A 14,331-nucleotide genomic window follows, 5' to 3' on the forward strand; every position below is an offset into this window, starting at 1 on the left:
GCTGCTGGGTGGAGAGGGGACTGCCGGTGTCCAGGAGGGGCCTTAGTGGCCAGGTGAAAGGCAGGCCTGGGAGGGAACTCAGGCAGTCCACAATATGTCATATCCAAAGGGAGGGCTTCCTTGCCACTTCCCACCAGTGTGTCACCTGCACTGCCTAGAGGCTGAATGGCCGCCCAGATGGTTTGGTTCTGTGGTTCCTTGCTGCTCCTGCATTTACCCTGATCACCATATATAGCCCTCTGTGCTCACCTTACTTGCATGACTCATCAGTCAAGAGCTGCTTGAGTTGGGACAGGTGGGGATATTTTGATGGTCTCTCTCATCTGATTCAGGAGCACCATGGTCAGACCCAACCTAGCTCTTCCTTGAGGGCCCTGGGGCACTTGGGTAGCTTAGTGAGTTAAGCATCTGACTCTTGGTTTCAGCTCAGGTCATGATCTCACAGTTTCATGGGTTTGAGCCCTGGGTTGGGCTCTGTGTTGACAACGTGGAACCTGCTTGGGATTCTCTCTCTCTCTCCCTCTCTCTCTGCCCCTTCCCTGCTCATGCTATCTCTGCCTCTCTCAAAATAAATAAACTAAAAAAAAAAAAAGAATTAGAGGGCCCTTAGCGATTTTTACTTTGTTTATTGCAATTAATGGGCCTCTGCTTTAAGAAGCAGGGGGCTAGCGGCACCTGGGTGGTTCAGTCTGTTGAGCATCTGATTTCAGCTCAAGTTATGATCTTGCAGTTCATGAGTTCTAGTTCCACATTGGGCTCACTGGTGTCAGGCGGTCAGCACAGACCCTGCTTCAGGTCCTCTGTCCCTCTTTTTCTGTTCCTCCCCCACTTGTGCTGTGCCACAAATTAAAAAATAAAGGAAGCCGGGTGCTAAATGCTTAATGGGACTGCTGGGCCATGGGTTGGCAATGGCTGCTTCTCTCTACTGAAGGCCTGGGGTCCCATTGGATAGTTCTCTCCCAAAGCTGTGGGTCTATCTGGTTCCAGCAACCACCCCTCCTGTTCTCCACCAGGTCTAGAGACAGCAACAGCTCCCATAATTGCTAGTTGCAGGGTGCAGCACAGGATCCTTTAATCCTGTCTGAAGGTGCAGGAAGGTCCGTATCAAGTATCCTCCAGACAGAGAAGGCACTTTAAGACCAAAAAGCAAAGCAAGCAAGCCACTCCATATGATTTACAGAATTTTATTCAGGGTACCTTATTGATAGGGGACTTGGATGGGCAATCCAGATGGTACAATCTACACTGTCAGCACAGAGCCCAAAGTGGGCACCAACTCACGGACTGTGAGATCATGATCTGAGCTGAAACCAAGTCAGATACTTAACTGACTGAGCCACCCAGGCGGCCCATCTCTACTGGTTATCTAAAGTGAAGCCTTCTGTGCATCAATTTAGGGAAGATCAGAACAAGACATTCATGTTCTGGGCAGGGCATACTTAATCTCCAGAAGGCCTAGCACTCATAGCCCTGAGGGAGGTCATGATGCGGACATGAACAAGGTGGAGACTCAAAGATGGAGTCAGTGCTGTCAGCACTCCTGCCTCTGTTCACATCGTTGTAATTCATCTCTTTATTACACTCTCCTCAATTATACTGCTGGGTATGACCTGCTTTTTAAGTTCAGACTCTTCCTTTGAGTCCTTGTGCCCTGGTCTGGGTTTTATAAATGTCTTGCTCAGCTTCAGGAGTCCTAGAGGGTCCCTCAGATATTGCTGGGTTCTCCAAGAATTCCTTCCCTGACCTTCCCTGGAACATGAGAGTGGGAGAATGAGGTTTTGTAAGCAGTTATGCAGCTCCCTTGTGACCCCTTTTGCCCTGTACCTCCCCCCTCCCCAAAGTCCTAAAACCATGTCATTGGAGGGTCTTTCTCAAGAAGCCCAGGCTTATGTTCTAGAATGAAAAGGTGATGAATAGGTGTTCCAGTCTGTTCTGAGGGCCCAAACCCCTTTGGGACAAGAATCACAATAGGATATAATGTTAAGATAAAGATATCAGTTATAAATAAAAAAGCATACTTTATATGATTTAGATAAAGCCCCAACCCAGGTAAAACTAATTATGGCGTTAGGAAAGTGGCAGGCGCCTGTGTGGCTCAGTTGGTTAAGTGTCCCACTTCCACTCAGGTCATGATCTCATGGCTCATGCATTCGAGTCTCGTGTCAGGTTCTGTGCTGACAGCTCAGAGCCTGGAGTCTGCTTCAGATTCCCTCGCTCTCTGCCCCTCCCCAGCTTGTCCTCTCTCTCTCTCTCTCTTTCTCTCTCTCCCAAAAATATATAAACATTAAAAAAAATAAAAAAGTCAGTACAGTGGACTATTGATAGATGAATGGATAAAAAAATGTATCATATGTATCTATACATATATACATACATATACATATATATGTGTGTATATATATATATACATACATATACATACATATATATATATATATATATATATATATATATATATATATATAACTTGGCCATGAGAAAGAATAAATTTGGCCATTTTCAACAACATGGAAAGATCTAGAGGGTATAATGTTGGGCACAATAAGTCAAAGAAAGACAAAGACCTTATAATTTCACTCATGTGTGGAATTTAAAAAGCAAAACAGGGGAGTGCCTGGGTGGCTCAGTTGGTTAAACATCTGACTTCAGCTCAGGTCATGATCTTATGGTTTGTGAGTGCAAGCCCCGCATCGGGCTTTGTGCTGACAGCTCAGACAGCCTGCTTCGGATTCTGTGTCTCCCTCTCTGTTTGCCCGTCCCCCACCTGCACCCTGTCTCTGTCTCTCTCTCAAAAATAAATGAACATTTAAAAAAAAACTTAAAAATAACAACAACAGGGGCACCTGGCTTGCTCAATTGGTAGAGCACACAACTGTTGATCTTAGGGTGATGAGTTCAAGTCCCATGGTGGGCATAGAGCTTATATTAAAAAAAATGAACAAAGTGAAAAAGGGACAAACAAAAAACCAGGATCTTAAATATAGAGAACAAACTGGTGGTTGCCAGAGGGGAGGAAGGTTGGGGGATAGATGAAATAGGTGATGGGGATTAAAAATACATTTGTTGTGATGAGCACTGACTAATGTACAGAAATGTTGAATTATATTATACACCTGAAACTAATTCTATGTTAATTATACTTGAATAAAAAGAAAGAAGTGAGAACAGTGGTTCCTCTTGGGAAGGGGATGGATAGCTCCTGGGAGAGAGCAGGCTTCTAGGATGCTGATAAAGTTATATGTTTTCTGTTTGCTAGTTTTATATATGTATAAATTTGTTTGTGAAAATTAATCAAGTTGTACATTTATGGTTTGTGCTCTTTACCATATGAATGGTATGCTTCACTTCAAGGTTCAGGAATATTTATGCGATTTCCAACAGTAATCAAAACTATAAGTCCAAGAATAGACCTAACAAACAGATAAGCAAAACCTTTATGAAGAGAGCATAAAAGAAGACCTAAAAATACAGAAAATATAAAGGTTAGTTTTCTATATCAACTTGGTTAGACTATTAGGTTAGACTACCTAATTGTTTGGTCAAACAGTAGTTTAGGTGTTGCTGTGAAGATATTTTTTAGATGAGATTAACATGTAAGTCTAGACTTTGAGTAAAGCAGGTTACTTCCCATAATATGGGTGGGCTTCATCCAATCTGTTGAAGACCTTAAGAGAAGGGACTGAGAGGGTGCCTGGCTGGCTCAATTGGTAAAGCATGTGACTTTTAATCTCAGGATCCTGAGTTCCAGCCCTACATTGGGCATAGAGTTTACTTAAAAAAAAAAAAAAAAAAGAGGGGCACCGAGGTGGTTCAGCCAGTTGATTGTCCAACTCTTGATGTTGGCTCAGGTTATGATCCCAGGGCCATGGGATCAAGCCCTGCATTAGGCTCCATGCTGATCATGGAGCTTCTCTCTCTCTCTCTCTCTCTCCTTCTGCCCCTCTCGCCTGGTCTCTCATGCTCTCTCCCCGAAATTAAAAAAAAAAGGAGAAGAGACTGAGGTCCCAGGGGAGGAAGGAATTCTGTCCCTAGGCTGCCTTGGGACTCAAGACATCAACTTCTCCTGGAATTTAAAGCTGACCTACCCTGCAGATTTGGGGCTTACCAGACCTTACAATTGTGTGGGCTAATTCCTTAAAATTAATCTCTGTACACACGCACACACACACACACACACACACACACAGTTGGTTCTGTTTCTTGGGAGAAATTAACCAACACAGAGAGATACACTACATACATGAATGAGAACAATTTTCTCCCAAATAATAAATTATAAATTTAATGTAATTCAGGTCAATCTTTGAGTATATTTTTATGAAATTCAAAAAACAGTATTAAAGAGTTAAAGGATCAAGACAAATGAAGAATTTTGAAGAAGAATATGGTGGAGATATTTGCTCTAAGTTACTAAGACTTATCATAAGTCTATAGAAATTAAAATTGCAAGTTTTGGAGAGGGATACATTTCTGAGGTTTCCTTTTATATATAGGAACTTGAATTTAATGGGGAGGCATTACGAATTATAGGAAATAATGGACTACTCAATAAATATGCTCAGATTCTCTCTATAATGGCTCTCCATTGAGAAAAATAAAATTAAATCCCTTCCTCCTAGCACATATAAGGTAAATCCCATATAAAGAACAAATGTAGAAGAAATGTATAAAACTTTAAAAGGAAACACAGAAGAATATTTTTATAGGTAGAGATAGATTTCTCAAAGAAATCCCAAAACTCCCATGAAGCAATTTGATAATATTAAAATAGTTTATTGTCAAATTGGTTTCTGTATAACACCCAGTGCTCTTCCCCACAAGTGCCCTCCTCCATCACCACCACCTCTTTTCCCCCTCCCCTCCCCCTTTAACCCTCCGTTCATTTTCAGCATTCAATAGTCTCTCAAGCTTTGCATCTCTCTCTCTCCCCAACTCTCTTTCCCCCTTCCCCTCCCCCTGGTCCTCCATTAGGTTTCTCCTGTTCTCCTGTTAGACTTATGAGTGCAAACATATGGTATCTGTCCTTCTCTGCCTGACTTATTTCACTTAGCATTACATCCTCGAGGTCCATCCACTTTGCTACAAATGGCCGTATTTCATTCTTTCTCATTGCCATGTAATACTCCATTGTATGTATGTATGTATGTGTGCATATATATATATATATATATATATATATATACACACACACACACCACATCTTCTTGATCCATTCATCAGGTGATGGACATTTAGGTTCTTTTCATGATTTGGCTATTGTTGACAGTGCTGCTATGAACATTGGGGTACATGTGCTCCTATGCATCAGCACTTCTGTATCCCTTGAGTAGATCCCTAGCGGTGCTATTGCTGGGTCATAGGGGAGTTTTACTGATAGTTTTTTGAGGAGCCTCCACACTGTTTTCCAGAGTGGCTGCACTGGTTTACATTCCCACCAACAGTGTAGGAGGGTGCCCGTCTCTCCACACCCTCGCCAGCATCTAGAGTCTCTTGATTTGTTCATTTTAGCCACTCTGACTGGTGTGAGGTGGTATCTCAGTGTGGTTTTGATTTGTGTTTCCCTGATGATGAGTGATGCTGAGCATCGTTTCAAAACCTGGCAAATACTGAAACATATCATAACCAAAGTTAAAAGCAAGCTGTAGACTGAGTGAAGATGTCAGCAACACATCTAACTGACAAATAAGTAGTACCCAGGATATATAGAGATTTGTATATGAGTAAGTCAAAGACAAATCATCCAGCAGAAAATTGGCAGTGGATATAAATGGGTGATTCATAGAGAAAGAACCTAAAAGTCCATAAACTTTTTGATAGATGCTCAACTCCAGTGGCAATCAGAGAAATACCCACTAGAACAAGATAATATTTTATTAAAAATTTTTTAAACCCTTTAAATTTTTTTAGCATTTATTTATTTTTGAGAAAGAGAGTGAGCAAAAGTGGGGCAGGGGCAGAGAGAGATGGAGACACAGAATCTGAAGCAGGCTTCAGGCTCTGAGCTGTCAGCACAGACCCTGATGTGGGGCTCGAACCCATGGACTGCGAGATCATTACCTGAGCCAAAGTTGGATGCTTAACCTACTGAGCCACCCAGGTGCCCCTAAAATTTTTTATTTAAAGTAGGCTCCATGCTCAACATGGGGCTTAAACTTACAAACCTGAGTTTCAAGAGATACATGCTCTATCTGAGGCAGCCAGCCCCCTCTAAAATAAGATAATACTTTATAATCATCATGGTGAAAAAAAAAGAAGTCTGATCTACCAAGGGCTGGTGAGGATATGGGTAAATGGGAATTCTGACATATTGTTGGTAGGAATGAAAGTTATTTCAACTTTTTTGAAGGATAATTTATCAGTGTCTAGGGGAGTTGAATATATGCTTTATAACCCAGCATTTCCAGTCTAGTCTATGCCCTAGAGAAACTCTCACATTAGTGCACAAGAGTGGCCATTGAGTTTCTTTGTAGAGGGGAAGAGTGGGAACAACCTAAATCTTCCTCAGTAGGTATGTGCTATATTATTTTCTATACTTTCTCTTTGAACAGTTTCTTACCCCTCCCCCTCCTCCTCTTCTCCTCCTTCTCTTCCTTCTTCTTTTCTTCTTCCTCCCGTGTCTCTGCCTCTTTCCCTGCCTGGCCCTGGTGGGGTGGTGAGTGTGATGGGAAGGCCCTAGAACTGGGATTGATATAAAAGCCCAAGAAGCATGAGTGGGGCAAACACCTCTATGAGAAAGGTGTACAAAAGCCTCTGAAGCTGGTCCTGAAAGTGGGAGAAAAGGAGGCCACTGGCGGGTCAGGACACATTAAAATAAATAGCTATGGGGTGCTTGGATGGCTCAGTTGGTTAAGTGTCTCTTGGTCTTAGGTCATGATCTCATGGTTTTGTGAGGCTGAGCTTCATGTTGGGCTCTATGCTGACAGTGAAGAGACTGCTAGGGATTCTTTGTCTCCCTCTATATCCCTTCCCATTTGCACTGTCTCTGTCTCTCTCAAAATAAACAAATAAACTAGAAAAAAAAGCTAAAAAAATAACAGCTTTATTGAGATATAATTCTCCCACTATATAATTCACCCATTTGAAGTACACATTTCAATAATTTTTAGTATATTTACAAAGTTGACCCACCATTACCCCAAGTGATCACTGTTGACTTTATTTGATAATTTTTGGCTTAAAACAATGGAAATTTATTCTCATTTTTCTTTTCTTTTCTTTTTTTTTTTTTTTTTGAGAGAGAGTGAGCATGCATGTGTGCATGCACATGAGTTGGGGAGGTGCAAAGAGAGAGGGAGAATTTTAAGCATGTTCCTCTCCCAGGGCCTGCCCCCACACGGGGCTTTATCTCACCACTGTGAGATCATGACCTGAGCTGAAATCAAGAGTTAGACGCTCAACCAACTGAGCCACCCAGGTGCCCCACAAATTTATTCTTTTCTAGAGAGGCCAGAAGTCAGAAATCAAGGTGATGACAGGATTGGTTCCTTCTGGAAGCCCTGAGGAAGAATCTGTTCTATATCTCTCTCCTAATTCTGGTAGCTGCTGACAATCCTTAGTATCCTTGGCTTATGGCTGCATCACTCCAATCTCCACTGGATATACCTCCATCTTCACATGTTCTTCTCTTTTGTGTCTCTGTGTGTTCTCTCCTCTTCTTATAAGGACATTAGTCATTGGATTCAGGGTCCATCCTAATCGAGTATACAGACTGGGACATAATTTAAGCCTCTTTGAGGACAAAAATGTTCATGACAAATAAGGACTGAAAAAGGAAAAGAGAAAGAAAGGAGAAAAGCAGGTCCCAGATGAAGAAAAAGGGGTGGAGGTAATCAAACAAGAGTAAAGGGGGATTAAAAGAAGCAAAATGAGGACCTTATGGAGAATGAAGGAAAATGCCTCTGAGGTCAGGCTTCTAGAAATTTGAAATTTATGTCTCTGGAATTTATACCTGGAAGCTCTTTAGGTAAGCAAAATGGACAGCAGACATTCCTTCCAGACTTTTTTTTTAAGATTTATTTTTTATTATTTATTTATTTTTGAGAGACAGAGAGAGACAGCACGAGCAGGGGAGGGTCAGAGAGAGAGGGAGACACAGAATCTGAAGTAGGCTCCAGGCTCTGAGCTGTCAGCACAGAACCCGATGCGGGGCTTGAACCCAGGAACCATGAGATCATGACCTGAGTGGAAGCTGGATGCTTAACTGACCCAGGCACCCCTAGACTTTTTTGTTAAGCCTTAATTTTTTTTTTTTTACTGTTTATTTATTTTTGAGAGAGACACACACAGAGTGTGAGCAGGGGAGGATCAGAGAGAGAGGGAGACACAGAATCGGAAACAGGCTCCAGGCTCTGAGCTATCAGTACAGAGCCCAATGTGGGGCTTGAACCCACAAACTATGAGATCATGACCTGAGCTGAAGTCGGCCGCTTAACCGACTGAGCCATCTAGGCCTTAATTTTTTAAAAGTAGTTTTAAATTTACAGTAAAATTGAGAGGAATGTAGAGATTTCCCATATATCCCTGTCTTCACTCAGGCATAGCTTCACCCATTATCAACATCACTAATCAGAGTAGTACATTTGTTACCAAGGATAAGCCTACCTTGACACATCATAATCACCCTAGTGAATTAAGGTTCACTCATGGTGTTGTACATTCTAGAGTTTGGACACATGTATAATGACATATACCCACCATTATATTATCATCCAGAGGATTTTCACTGCCCTCAGAATTCTCTGTGCACCGCCTATCCATCTCTCCGCACTCCTTCATCCCTGGCAACCACTGATCTTTTTAAGCCTTTCCTTCCACAAGCTTTGAATCAGTGGAATCAATTGCAGAGCAAGAACCCAAGAACTTTCTTTTCATTCCTTGTGATTTTTGAATATTCTAATATTATTAAACATTAGAGATTTTAGTACCATAAAAGAGGAGATCTAGGACAATGACCACCAGTCCACAGAAGAGCCAGCGTATTGTTTAGAATTAATGTGTGTCAATGCCATGCTTTACAATAACATAGACCAATTTATTGTAAAGCTGCAAAGAGGCTATTGCACTCAGGGGTAAAACCCTAGGTCTGGACCAAACTGAGAACCTGAATCAGTGCAAAATCTTTATGAATGACTCATGAAGCCTCAAAGGATGAATCAGACACCTTGCAGAGAGGGGAGGGCCATGGCTGTTGGCCAAGCAAGAGTAGAACCTGTAGATACTGGTGCCAAAGTCTTCAAGATTCCCACTGGGGAAAGTAAAAGGAAAATCAGAGATATGCTTGAGTAAATGTAAAGCAATAATTTAGAAAGAGAACAGGGCAGTCTGGCCCTGTAAAAGGCTCTGGAGGATAGCTGCCCTGAAGGCTTGTCATGGTTAGCTGAGTTTGAAATACCGGATGGCCAACAACATGGAAACTGGAGACTTCTCTTTTCTGAGGAACCTGAGGTAGGAAAACCAGGCCACTGTCCTGTAAGACTGTGGATGGGAACTCATTGGCTTCAGTCTGCAGTGAATAAGGATGAGGGGGTCAAGTGAGACCCCTTGGGCCATTTATCTAGCAGTTAGTTGGACAGCCATGCTTTTGAGATGGTAATGCCTAGGAGCATTTTGCCCTAGGCTCACAGAGTTTGCAGATTGAGAAATTGAAACCCCGAGTGTCACACAGTCCCCAGCACTGAAGTTCAGAAAGGTTCCCAGAGTTCTGTGACTGGAGCAACCCAAAGAATGAAGTTAGTAGGAACACAGAAATCAAAGGGTTCAGGTAGATGGTATGAAGGGCTTGTTTCAGTCAAAACTCTCTTTGTTTAGTCACTTATCTCATTCTGGGGAAGAGGCCTCAGTCTAGTTCTCCTTTTTGTAGAAAGGTCAGCCGGGTGGGTCAGGCAGCTGGGGAATGTGTGCTTTTTCCTGAGTTCAAGCTTCCTGATTCATAGGGTGAAATTCAGCTTTTTAATTGCTTCTTCGAGAAGGATGAACTCATTGGTGGTGACAAGAGCAGCCCTCTGTCCTTCCTTCTCTTCTCCAAATGCTGGGAGAAGTGGGATGTGAACTCTCAAATGTCACAGAAGCCTACAAAATGCTGACTCCCGGATGCCAGGCATAACTGGGGTTGGCTCAGGACGTGGAGACAGGGCAACGTCATCATCTGCTAAGAATTCATTGTTCTGCAACTTGCCTGGGACACAATGGCAAGACTGAAACAGGAGGGATAGATGTGGGGTGGGTGGGGGCAGGCAACCTGGGTGTGTCTTTGCAAACACAGCCTTCTTGGGGGTGGGGAGAGGAGCAGTGTGGGATTAGTCAACAGGCCCACTGTGTGTGGGTTCAGGACACCACGAAGCAAGAAGCAGGGACACAAAACACATACACAAACAAAGAGAGGGGAGAGCATTGGTTTGAAGAGATTTTGATATTCACTGCTTAAAAAAAAAAAGCACTGAAGTAGTCATGAGAAAATTCAGACTTTTGTTTTGTGCTATGTATTTGGATCACAAATGGTGGGTGGCAGAGTCTAGGGTAGTATTTGGATTAGGAAGTCTGGATTGAATAGTGCCAGGCTCCCCTGTGAGCAGAAGGGCAGCTGAAGGCCTGCAGGGCACGCTGTGAGTGGCCCTGAGCTGACCCCTGACACTTTCCAAAAGGGCTCCAGTGGGTTAGCAGTTAAAGTGGGATTAGAGATTGTTTTATTTGCCTCTTGGTTCATTGTGTGTTTTCCAGATTTTCTTTTGTGCATACGTATATGCACACATATTTTTAAAACCTTAATTTTATTAACGGAAAAATGACACAATTAACATATTATTGCATTCTTGAACAAAATTACTACTTTATGGCAAGAGTAATAAAGTCCCCTTTGGCTGTTGCTCCTTTTAGGGATTTTTCTGTGCATTCATCCAGAAATATGAATATATTCAGACAGAAAATATGTGTATATATTTTTAGAAACACACAGATGAGAATCAGATTGTTTTCTGTTAGTGGCTTATATAAAAACATGAATGACATTGGACTGCACATTTCTTTTCTCAACTTGTATTTTTCATTCAACAACATGTCTTGGGTAATATGACACATTGATCTGCTTCACTCCTAATTACAGCATGCTAGTCAATAGTATGACTTTATTATATTGATGTAGCTATTCCCTTTTTCCTGGATATGTAGGTTTTTTTCTTAATTTTCCATTATTTCAAATAATGCTTTAATCAACATCCTTTTTAAAATTTTTTTTCTGTTTTTTATTTATTTTTGAGAGACAGAGAGAGACAGCAGGAGCAGGGGAGGGTCAGAGAGAGAGGGAGGCACAGAATCCGAAGCAGGCTCCAGGCTCTGAGCTAGCTGTCAGCACAGAGACCGACGCGGGGCTCAAACTCATGAACCGTGAGATCATGACCTGAGCCAAAGTCGGACACCTAACTGACTGAGCCACCCAGGTGCCCCTCAACATCCTTAAACACAAATTCTTGGACACAGGTACAAGGGTCTCCTCTAGGCAGAGATAGAAGAACAGTGGGTCCTAAGATCTAAATTTCATTAGGTATCTGCAACTTGCCCTCCATCAGGCTGTAGTAATTGATATTCCTATTACAGCATTAAAGTATCCATTTTCCACAACTTCGTCAACCCTTGATCATAAGGAAAAAATTGCCAGTCTGACGACTGAAAAGTCATGTCTCACTGGTTTTCTTTGGCCTTTCCCTGATTACCAGTGAGGCTATTTTTATTTATTTCTTCATCCTCTCCTCTATTTAATTTTTTCCTCAGGAAACATGTGCTACTTTCATAATATTGAAGCGAGTTCTCTTCTTCTCTTACTCTTCCTCCTTCTTGTTGTTGTTAAAGCAAGCCCAAGCAAATAGAGGACGATTATTGCTCTGACTGAACCATGTTAAGTCAAAAGCCTATTTCTGAGCCTATCACTGTTAGAAGACAGGAGAACCTACCCTTGCAGGAAGGGAAGTGGGATTCTCCTGATTAGCTTCCAGACCACTCCTGGAGCTGGGAATGGCCAGGCCCACAGTTCTCATGACTACTGCTGAGTAGAGGAGGGCTTTGTTTATTGTGCAATGACTTTTTCCAGTTCTGATACTCTCTGACTGCAAGAAGTACCGACATTGTTTGTTTAATCAATGATCTTTTGGTTGAAAAGAACAGAGAACTACTCAAGCTAGATCAAGTGATAAGTGGGATTTATTTGGGGGTGGAGGGGGGAGAATAGGAAGTATCTCCCAGAACACAAGGTGGAAAATAGAGCTGGGCTGGGTAAGAGCTGGAATGCTGGCAGAAACAAAGGTTGCTCTCTCTATCTCTTGTCCTCTCTGCTTTTCTAGGCTTTTCCCCCTTTTCATCCTGACCAAGTGCTTCTGCTCATATATCTTGTATCTGGTCTAGGCTGGCCAGCTTAACTTTGATTTAGTGTCTTTTCTGCATAAATACCTACCATCAATTTTCTATGACGGCTAGGTCCCTAGTTTAATATTTATGAGGATAAAAATATGATTGGTTGATTTAGAGTCATGTGTTTAAACTTGATCCAATCTGCCTGAGGTAGAAGACAGACCTGCCCCTTCCAGTGTCTGTGGGTATAGCAATTCCTCCAGAAACTCCAAGGGCAGGTCAGAGAATACAATGTGCTTCCTACAAAGGTGTTGTCTTCTAAAATCTGAGGAACTGTGCTGTATTCTAAAATATATCAGCAGATTTAAGAATACAATGAGCTTTCCCCATATATTTTTTTCTTCCTCTTCCTTTGACCCCAAACCCAAATCTGGAAATCTAAGTGAAGTTTTATGCACAAAGATATTTATTTATTTATTTATTTATTTATTTATTTGAAAGAGAGAGAAAGAGAGAGTGCAAGCAGGGGAGAAAGGTAGAGGGACGGAGAGAATCTTGAGTAGGCTCCATGCCCAGCCCAGCACAGAGCCCCACATGGGGCTTGATCGGTGAGATCATGACCTGAGCTGAAATCAGGAATCAGTCGTTTAACTCACTCAACCACCTAGGCACCCCAAAAATATTTTATAAGTATTATATATAGTATTGATAAGTTGAAATTGATAGAATGTCATGTACTCAGAGAATGCCAACCAAATAAAATGTCCATTGTATGGCAGATGTGTATCATAGAAGTGACATTCATAAAAATTTAAAATAACAAAGGACATGAATATTATAAGATATAATGGTAAGTATAATATACTTGTACATACGGCATGATCACAGCTATGTAAATAAAAACAAACCAAAATTATATGTATTTATATGATGATATGGTTGATGGTTCTTCTCAGTAATGGTTGAAAACCATCTCCCTTGTCTCTGAGTTCTGAGACAGTGGGGAGGATCCTTTATTTCACTACTGTGTCCCCAGAGTTAGCCCAGTGTGCACAATAGACATTGAGCAATATTTGCGGAATAAGTGAATGGATCATGAGTGAATCTTTAAGCTGAGGGTGATTGGTTGGGGGGCTGGGAGGATATGAAGTTAGTGGCTACTATGCTGTGGGATTCCGGTCTCTTGTCTAGAAGTTTGAGTGGGATGAACTGATCAGTGGACATGGTTTTTGGAAGCCCTGCTTGATATAGCCGACCGCTTCTCATCCTTCAGTTTTTTCAAACTAATAATCCTCATTGGAGAAGGAAAGCTCACTTGGAGTCCCATTACCAGTGTCTCAAGGCCACCACTGATAGCTTACTCTTACCAGAGGCTTGAGAAACCCCTTTGGCTCATTCTCTGTACCTACCACTTTGCTGACATCCAAAGAGCTGGGAACTTCAGGCTGGGGAGCTTTGTCTTCCATCTATGCCTGAGACCAGTGCCACATCCCATTCTACTTCTCCACTATAACACAGGGTCTTCATTAGATCAGGAAGGTACATTTCTGCAGCTTGACTCAGGTTTTGCTAAAAAAAGAGCTTTCTATTCAGAGAGTGCTGAAGATGCTAAACTCTATCAGTGCAAGGGTGTGTGAACATGCGCGCGTGCAAGTAAAATTCTGAGATCAATAAATATACCAAGAAGGAGTGTCCAGTGTGTCTAATATCTACGAGTACTTGTCTGTGCTTCATCTTATTTTGGCCACTGAATACCCTTGATCCTCTACCATTCTAGATTTCATCTCTTTCCTCCTTTACCCACTTCTTTTCTGCCCCGCCCACTTCTTTTCTGCCCTTTACAGCTCCTGTGTCCTTCAGGCTCTGGCACCAATCTGTTTATCAGTCAGATTCTCAAGCTCCAGGGGCTGCCAAGCGGCTTCTCATATAGTCTCAAAACACCTCTCTCCCTAGCAAATAAGCTTTCATCCCTGCCGCTCCTTCACCTTCTCCTCC

Source organism: Suricata suricatta, chromosome 4 (genome assembly GCF_006229205.1).
Source record: "Suricata suricatta isolate VVHF042 chromosome 4, meerkat_22Aug2017_6uvM2_HiC, whole genome shotgun sequence".
NCBI lineage: Eukaryota > Metazoa > Chordata > Mammalia > Carnivora > Herpestidae > Suricata > Suricata suricatta.